The sequence below is a fragment of the Pleurodeles waltl genome, chromosome 10 (genome assembly GCF_031143425.1).
Source record: "Pleurodeles waltl isolate 20211129_DDA chromosome 10, aPleWal1.hap1.20221129, whole genome shotgun sequence".
In the NCBI taxonomy this organism is placed as follows: domain Eukaryota; kingdom Metazoa; phylum Chordata; class Amphibia; order Caudata; family Salamandridae; genus Pleurodeles; species Pleurodeles waltl.
This window is the reverse complement of record NC_090449.1, coordinates 1013057580-1013066396: the sequence shown is the minus strand read 5'-3', so window position 1 is coordinate 1013066396 and position 8817 is coordinate 1013057580. Positions and strand designations below refer to the sequence as shown.

The 8817-nt window shown below is 41.8% G+C and overlaps 1 long non-coding RNA gene across 1 annotated transcript; it reads left to right on the top strand.

Annotated features, from left to right (window-relative positions):
* The first annotated feature begins 568 nt into the window (after window positions 1-568).
* On the top strand, window positions 569-5515 carry LOC138262133 (uncharacterized). Its single transcript, XR_011199202.1, has 3 exons — window positions 569-1666; window positions 3107-3209; window positions 3733-5515. It is a non-coding gene; the product is annotated as an uncharacterized lncRNA (long non-coding RNA).
* The last annotated feature ends 3302 nt before the right edge of the window (window positions 5516-8817 follow it).

The window sequence follows — 8817 nt, the reverse complement described above, 5'->3', positions numbered from 1 at the left end:
GGGAGATTGTACAGCACAGTTGGCTGAGCTCAAAGCTCTATTGTTAGCCTTAGAACACGCGGATCCGGCGATACTTACCTTGCTGGTCTGTGACTCCTACTACTGTGTTCAGTCTTTCAATAAATATTTGCACTACTGGAGGTTGAATGGGTTCAGAGATTCCAAAGGCAACACCATTAAACACAAATTGCTGTGGGGGAAGGTTGGGAATCTGAAAGAAACGCTTCCTAAGGTCCATGTTGTACATACACTTGGACACCAGCGTGTTGGAATACACGTTGCTGGAAATACTTTGGCTGATGAAGCCGCAAAATCGGCAGTGGCGGTTGCCACTGTGGCCGCAGTGACTTGTTCGAGTTCCAAATCAGACACAGAGATTTCGGCTGCCATAAAAGCTACGGCTGATGGCACGCCATTTCCTAAAGGATTCCCTTCTAAATATAGGTACTGCATGGGTGGTATGCTGAGATCTGTGGTTAAAATCCCAGGTGTTGGTGTACGTGAAGTGCCCAATAAAGTTGAGAGACCTCGATTAATATCTGCAGCACATGAGGGGGCTGTCCTGCCATTTGATAAAGTTTGTTTTGACCAATGACTTTGTGTTTCACCACTGCGCATATTAGTTGCTCAATGTTCACCAGTAGCACATGGTATGTTTTGTTCAGTTGAGCCGCCTATTGGCTTTGACATGGCATTAGCCATTACTTTCTGTATTCAGTTTAGCCGTCTATGGGCTTTGACATTGCATTAGCCATTACATTCTGTATTCTGCCTATTGGCTTTGACATGCTGTATCCAGTCTAGCCGCCTATTGGCTTTGACATTGCATGCCTATTGACTTTGACATGATGTATTCAATTTAGCTGCCTATTGGCTTTGACATGATATTCAGCTTAACTGCCTATTGGCTTTGACATGATATTATATATTGCATTTTGTATTCAGCTTAACTGCCTATTGGCTTTGACATGATATTCAGCTTAACTGCCTATTGGCTTTGACATGATATTATATATTGCATTTTGTATTCAGCTCCGCTGCCTATTGGCTTTGACATGATATTATACATTGCATTTTATATTCAGCTCAGCTGCCTATGGGCTTTGACATGATATAAGACATTGCATTTTGTATTCAGCTTAGATGCCTATTGGCTTTGACATGACACAAGACATTGCATTTGATATTTAGGTTAGCTGCCTATTGCCTTTAACATGACATTGCATTTGATATTTAGGTTAGCTGCCCATTGCCTTTAACGTGGAGTTAGACATGGCAGTTGAGAATCTAAGCTGTATTTTTCCAAGCTGTGTTTTTGCACCAGATGAACCAAGATGTTTTGCTCTCACAGTAGACTAGACCTGATAAGAGAGAGTACATGGGCGTCGTTTCTCTTCCCTTGAGCTTGGGAACAGGAGTAGTCTTGGAGACCTGGCCAGTCTCCAAAAGGCTTGCTCAGTTTCCCAGGTCTGAGAGGAGGGGGCACACCTTTGTAACGAATGTAACAGGCTGCAGAGAGTGAGATTCGAATCTGCCGGACCTCGTGCTGGAGCTTGGCGCCAGCTGCCAGCATCCCGTGTGGGTAGATGACACTCTTTCTCGCGGCTGACAGGGGTCATCAGCTTGCAGACCTTAGAAAGATGTAGCTGTAAATAGTTCCTACACGGTGAAGTATTTGTTTTGCTTTGCATTCAATATCTTATAAATATAACCTGCTGTGTATATTGCAAACTGATATATTTTGTTTGATTAACGCGGACTTGAAAGCTACTAATTCGTCATTCATTCATAAACATTGTGGTTGGGGAAGAATAAAACAACAATAAAAGTCTTCTTTGACCTCAGAAGTGCATTTCTGTTGTGTTATGTTAGTGCTTAGAAACTAAATAAGAGGAAAGCACTACAATTGGTACCTGGAGTCGTGGGGTCGGTCATTAAGAGGTGATTAAGAAGGGGTTTGACGAGTTAGTAGATTTCTAAGTGCACACTTTAAAAGTGTAATTGTTTTTTTGTTGTTTGGAGAATTACAGAAATTGTTTTCTGTTTGGAGAATCACAGTAGCACGGCAGACCATGTCTGAGAATACATGTGTTGATGAACTGCCTGATGGTGATAAGAAAAACTGTGAATTGTTTTCTGTTTGGGGAATTACAGAAGAAAATGCATGTGTAGCTAAAATGCCTGATGTTGTTTGGAGAAATAATTCCTGTTGTATATATGTAGAAAACGTGTCTTTTGGAAGTAATGATGACAGAAAGGTCTGGATACCTTTATCTGCTTACAGAGAAATGCAGGAGAAATGTAGGAAGTTGGAACATGAAAATAGGAATTTACGTGAGCAAATTAGCCAGGATACAATAATTCAAAATAAGACTGAAAGTTATAAAAGGGCTGTTTTTGAAGAATCTTTCTTGTCCCATTCCAGTAATGAGGGGGTTAAGACAGCTCCGAGCTGCACTGAGTTTCCGTGTGAGCCAGGGTTTTTGGCAGCCAAAATGCATTCCTTAACTGATAACACGGAGGAGAGAGGTTTACGAGTTACCGTTGCAAAATGCACAAGTAAAACGAAAGATTTTAGAGCAAGACACCCCGAGTTTCATTAGCTTGTTTGATTTTTGGAAAAAGAATAGCCCTCATTTGAGAGAAATCCTAACACTTTTGTACATGGTCACTGTGAAAAATAATATGCAGCTGCGCGCTTGTGATTTGGCAAATGAAATAATGCAGACTTTAGGTTTCTGCGCAGTGCAAGAAGGAAATACTTATGTATATTTAAATCAAGAACAAGGAAAGAAAATAGTGCCCCTAGCTAGAATCATACAATGGATCTGGTACTTGCAAGACAGGGCTAGAGTACCACAGGTAAAAGAATTATCAATGAAATTGTGTGCACCATTTGAATTCGTGTCTACTGAAGATAAAAAGCATGTTTGTTTTACTAATGATTCATTGACTGAAATGTTGCTTTCTGGCACAGTAGAAGGAACAGCGTTGTATAATGTGTGTCAGATTTTAAAGCAAGAGCTACGTGAGATGTGTCATTTTTATGCTGATTTTTGGTTCTTTGATAATGTTTTAGCACCTAACTGGTTCAATTACCTTGCAGATGTTAATGAGAAAAATGCAGAGAGAGAAGTGTTCACCCAGAATTCTGCCTTAGTGGGGATGGCTATGTGGGTGCCCCAGAAATGTGAAAAGGCCACTTACAGGTGGGCAGAGATGAGAGAGATGCACATTCCCCTAGATTTGATAAAAACTGTGCAGCACGCACAAAAGCAATCTGTCATGCAAGCAGTCACAGAGCAGTTGGGGAGAGGAAAGTTACCAGAACAGAAATGGCAAATTGATCAGGTTTTAGGGAGAGTGATTGTTGCAAATTACCAAGGAAAAATCGAAATTATGCTGATACCTAGAAAAGAATCTGATTTATTCATACAAATTGGAGACAGAATGGCCCAACTTGGCAAAAATGCAGTGAATGGAGGTTTGGTAAAGAAGGAGTCTGCCCCAGCCCTTCTGACAGTGCAAGAAAAGGGAAGCTGTGGTGCAGCAGATAAAAACCTCAGTGCTGATGTGTGGGCTGACGCCCCAAGTGACCCTCCAGAACCTGCAGAAAATATAACAAAGGGCCCCAAAAACGTCCTGATAATAAAACAGGGAAAGAAAGAGAAAGGGTGCAGTTTAAATGAAAAATGTTATTTGCAAGAAAAGTCATACTTGTTTCTTTTGCAGATCCTACCACGTTTCGCCACTGTCCCTGAGTGCGCTGTGTGGTCCCCCTTCCGGTGTGTGCGTGTGGGGTCGGGGAAGGGACCGAATCCCCAACCTGAACCTGGCTGAGTAAAGTGCCAGCACCATGGATCCATTTTGCGCAAACTGCGCCTTCAGTTCAAGTTCAACTTGTTTGCTGTGTTTTTTTTTTTTTTTTTCCCTCTCGTATGGAACTCTGACTTTTGCTTACCTTCCAGAAAACCTTTCAGGTGGACCGTGCACCTTTACATGAGCAGAACTCATGCCACATCAAATTGCTAACACTGTTGAATTAGAGACTCATTCAGAAAAAAAAAAACAAAAAAAATTGCCCAGTCTTTTCTATGTAGATGTATCTGATGTGAAAGGTTATGAGATCAATGTGTTAATTCACTTCTATTGCTTTACAGGGATTGCTTTGATCATAATGTTTTTTTTTGTGCTGATGTTTTTTTTTTTTTTTTTTTTTTTTTGTTTGAAATATGAGATATGTGAAACAAAAAATCATTGGTCAAAGGGCGGAATGTCCTGCCATTTGATAAAGTTTGTTTTGACCAATGACTTTGTGTTTCACCACTGCGCATATTAGTTGCTCAATGTTCACCAGTAGCACATGGTATGTTTTGTTCAGTTGAGCCGCCTATTGGCTTTGACATGGCATTAGCCATTACTTTCTGTATTCAGTTTAGCCGTCTATGGGCTTTGACATTGCATTAGCCATTACATTCTGTATTCTGCCTATTGGCTTTGACATGCTGTATCCAGTCTAGCCGCCTATTGGCTTTGACATTGCATGCCTATTGACTTTGACATGATGTATTCAATTTAGCTGCCTATTGGCTTTGACATGATATTCAGCTTAACTGCCTATTGGCTTTGACATGATATTATATATTGCATTTTGTATTCAGCTTAACTGCCTATTGGCTTTGACATGATATTCAGCTTAACTGCCTATTGGCTTTGACATGATATTATATATTGCATTTTGTATTCAGGTCCGCTGCCTATTGGCTTTGACATGATATTATACATTGCATTTTATATTCAGCTCAGCTGCCTATGGGCTTTGACATGATATAAGACATTGCATTTTGTATTCAGCTTAGATGCCTATTGGCTTTGACATGACACAAGACATTGCATTTGATATTTAGGTTAGCTGCCTATTGCCTTTAACATGACATTGCATTTGATATTTAGGTTAGCTGCCCATTGCCTTTAACGTGGAGTTAGACATGGCAGTTGAGAATCTAAGCTGTATTTTTCCAAGCTGTGTTTTTGCACCAGATGAACCAAGATGTTTTGCTCTCACAGTAGACTAGACCTGATAAGAGAGAGTACATGGGCGTCGTTTCTCTTCCCTTGAGCTTGGGAACAGGAGTAGTCTTGGAGACCTGGCCAGTCTCCAAAAGGCTTGCTCAGTTTCCCAGGTCTGAGAGGAGGGGGCACACCTTTGTAACTAATGTAACAGGCTGCAGAGAGTGAGATTCGAATCTGCCGGACCTCGTGCTGGAGCTTGGCGCCAGCTGCCAGCATCCCGTGTGGGTAGATGACACTCTTTCTCGCGGCTGACAGGGGTCATCAGCTTGCAGACCTTAGAAAGATGTAGCTGTAAATAGTTCCTACACGGTGAAGTATTTGTTTTGCTTTGCATTCAATATCTTATAAATATAACCTGCTGTGTATATTGCAAACTGATATATTTTGTTTGATTAACGCGGACTTGAAAGCTACTAATTCGTCATTCATTCATAAACATTGTCGTTGGGGAAGAATAAAACAACAATAAAAGTCTTCTTTGACCTCAGAAGTGCATTTCTGTTGTGTTATGTTAGTGCTTAGAAACTAAATAAGAGGAAAGCACTACAGGGGCGTCATCTGCACATGCTGGTGTGGCTGCCACGATTTCACTCTTACAGGCTCGTTATTGGTGGCCTGGTCTCCATAAAGAGACAAAGCAGTATGTCCTTTGTTGTGACGTCTGTCAACAAATTAAAGTTTCAACGGCTAGACGCCCACAGCAGACGCCCCTTCTGATTTCAAATAAACCTTTACAGTGTGTGTACTTGGATCATTGTGGCCCACTGACGCCAGATAGTGCATACAAATATATATTGGTTGCTGTAGATTCGTGCTCCAGGTTTGTGTGGGTCTGGCCACAGCGCTCGGATTTGTGCATCTTTGTCGATACATTTGCAGTTGCGGCTTTTCATTCGGACCAGGGCCCTGCTTTTGCCTCTAAGGCATTCAGGGAAACCATGGCATCGTTGGGGGTCCTGCTCCAGTTCTCGTCTCCATTTCATCCCGAGGAAAATTCTGTCGTGGAGCGTTTAAATCGTGATTTAAAACAATCCTTAACGGCCAGAATTATAGGTACGGGTCGTAGTTGGCTAGCCCACCTGTATGGAGTACAGAGAGCACTTAATAACTTGCCTAAAAGGTCCCTGGGGGGTCTTACTTCAAATGAGTGCCTGTTTGGAACACAAATGTATGTTCCTGATCTAGATGGTCCTGGTGTGGAGACAGCGGATACGCCCTTTGACATAAATGATCGTGTCACTGTTTTGCAGGATTTACAACAATTCCGTGAAGATAACTCTTCTGCAAGTGCTGCTTCCACAGGAATTAAGGATGAGCCAGTAACGCCTACTGGTTGGATTCCCAGGGTTGGGGATCTTGTGCGTGAAAAGGTCGCAGTGAAGAAAGAATTTGGTCCTTCTTATCGGGTGCCTGTCCCTGTGTTAGGGATTAGCGGCACGAGAACTGTAATTTTACCGCTGCTGCACGGAGCCAAAGGAAATCGCTTTGTTTCCATTGATAATGTCAACTTACAACATGTGGCTGATTCTGCACAGCAGACCAAGAGGGACACCCAGTAGTTCCGGAATCCCTCTCACTACTGGGGAAGAAGTCCCGCTGCAGGTGATTTGCACCGACGCTATTTCCTCTCTGAGCTTGGGGAGGGTGGAAGATGATCTTGCGATTGTTCCACAGACAGCGAATACCTTAGAATCTTTTGATCAGATTGCTGTACGTTCTACTGACATTATAGAGAATGTGGTTTATAGCGTGCCAAGGCGAGAACCACCATCTGCTTCTTTGTTTACGGTTGCACCTTTTGCGACAACTGCCTCTGGCTGCTTCAACAACACTGACGATACCGAGTCGGACTCCTCGTCCTCTTTATCTTCAGCCCGGGGTCCACGTAAGCTGCTGTATTGGCTTAAACACACATATTTTGTTTTTCCTTGGAACTATCTGTGGCTTTTTATGACTGTAATGACTCTTTTCTTGTGGTTGGGATTTGTGGTTACCTTTTTTTTGTTAATACATGGTCATTTTCTTCCTGAACGATCTGACATTGAACACGTGGAGACGGTGTTGAAACCACATTTTTCGTCTCATATGGTTCGAAGAGACTTGTCCTTTGTGAACATTTCTGCAGTGCCAATTCCGGATGGGATTGTGTGGGATAGAGTGATGTTTGATATATATGGTCCCACTGAATTGATTCAAATACTGTATGTTCTCAAGTTATCAATGAATGATATCGTTATACCAGGCATTGTATCTGATGATTGGGATGTGAAGACAGTAGATTCTATGTTGGCAGAGTTGCAATATTATACTGTCTATGGCGATGAAGATGCTTACCTGTTTAGAGATAATAATGGTGACATGTTTTGCTACAATTATTATGGACACCACTTTATTCATAAAGCTAGTAGCCCTAAGTCGATATTTGAATATATGCAATGGGAACATTGCCCGACTCCTCCACAGGGGAGCTCTAAAACGTATTATGATAAATTTGCATATTTTTCTGGGCATAATCAACAGAATGCTAAGTCTTACTATTTTAAAGTTACTCCGCATGCTAATAAGCAAATGTTATTGACCGACACTAAATTACTGTATTCAAATTTGTTTGTATCTAAACTTTCGGTTGAGGGGTATGAATACTGGTCCAAAGCTGTTGACTTGAAAAGTGTCTGGGGAACGAAAAATTGGCAAATGCGGGGCAGGGACACTTTATTTAGGGCGTGTATTATTCCTGTCCAAATGATTTTCCTCAATGACACTGTGCAACAGACTAGCTGTATGGGCTTAGCAACGATTGGAGATTTGAATTTGCCTAGTATACCTGTCCCTTCCAAATTGAACAATTGGCAGCGATATATTAATGCCACGTTTAGTGAGCTTACACACTGGGTCCAGAATGGTACGCTTAACACTTCATTGATACATCCGGGCGGATGGTTATTATGGCCCATAGACACTAATGGGTGTCATCAGCGTTTTGTCACCTCTTCGGGGGGGTTCAGGACTAGTAGGGCAGACCCTCGCTACATATCACCAGAGCATGCTGATATCATTACTACATACAGCGTGGGAAAGCTTTGTCAGCAATGGTTGAAGTCATCCACGCTGGATGCAGTTAAGACACATCTCACGTTACTGTCTAATGATACTGACTTACAAGAATTTTTGTCAGGACCAAGAATGCCGCAGAAGAAACGTTTTCTATATGAAGTATATAATGAGATTTGGAAACTTTCACAACAGGAGGCAGCGGCCCGGTTGAGACAGATTGATCAGGACAATTTGATACAGGCTTTGTCTGTTGTGGATAATGGGATGCATACCCTTTCAGACCGTGTTTACACAATAGACAACATCGTTTCCTCTGCTATAGACATTATTAAATCGGATATGTCTTCTTTATATCATGGGCAGAGTCAAACGCAGTCCATCATGCAGCTGGGTTGGACTCTACAGACCTTGAAGGCAGGTCGCGTTCCGTGGCAGCACATTCGTGCCAGGGAGATATTTATTTCCTTTAATTTGACTCGTCAACAACAGCTGATGGCTAAGAAGGAAGCGACATATGTTATGTTAAATATTGAAAAGTTGGAAAAATTGCCTTTTACTGTTGCTGAGATTCCGTCAGCTGAGTGGTTGATTCATGGGGTTATTAATTTGCCTATCTCCACTTTGCAATTTACTTCTTGTTTAAAGCACATTCCAGTGGATAGATATGAACGGTTGGGAGACAGTTACATA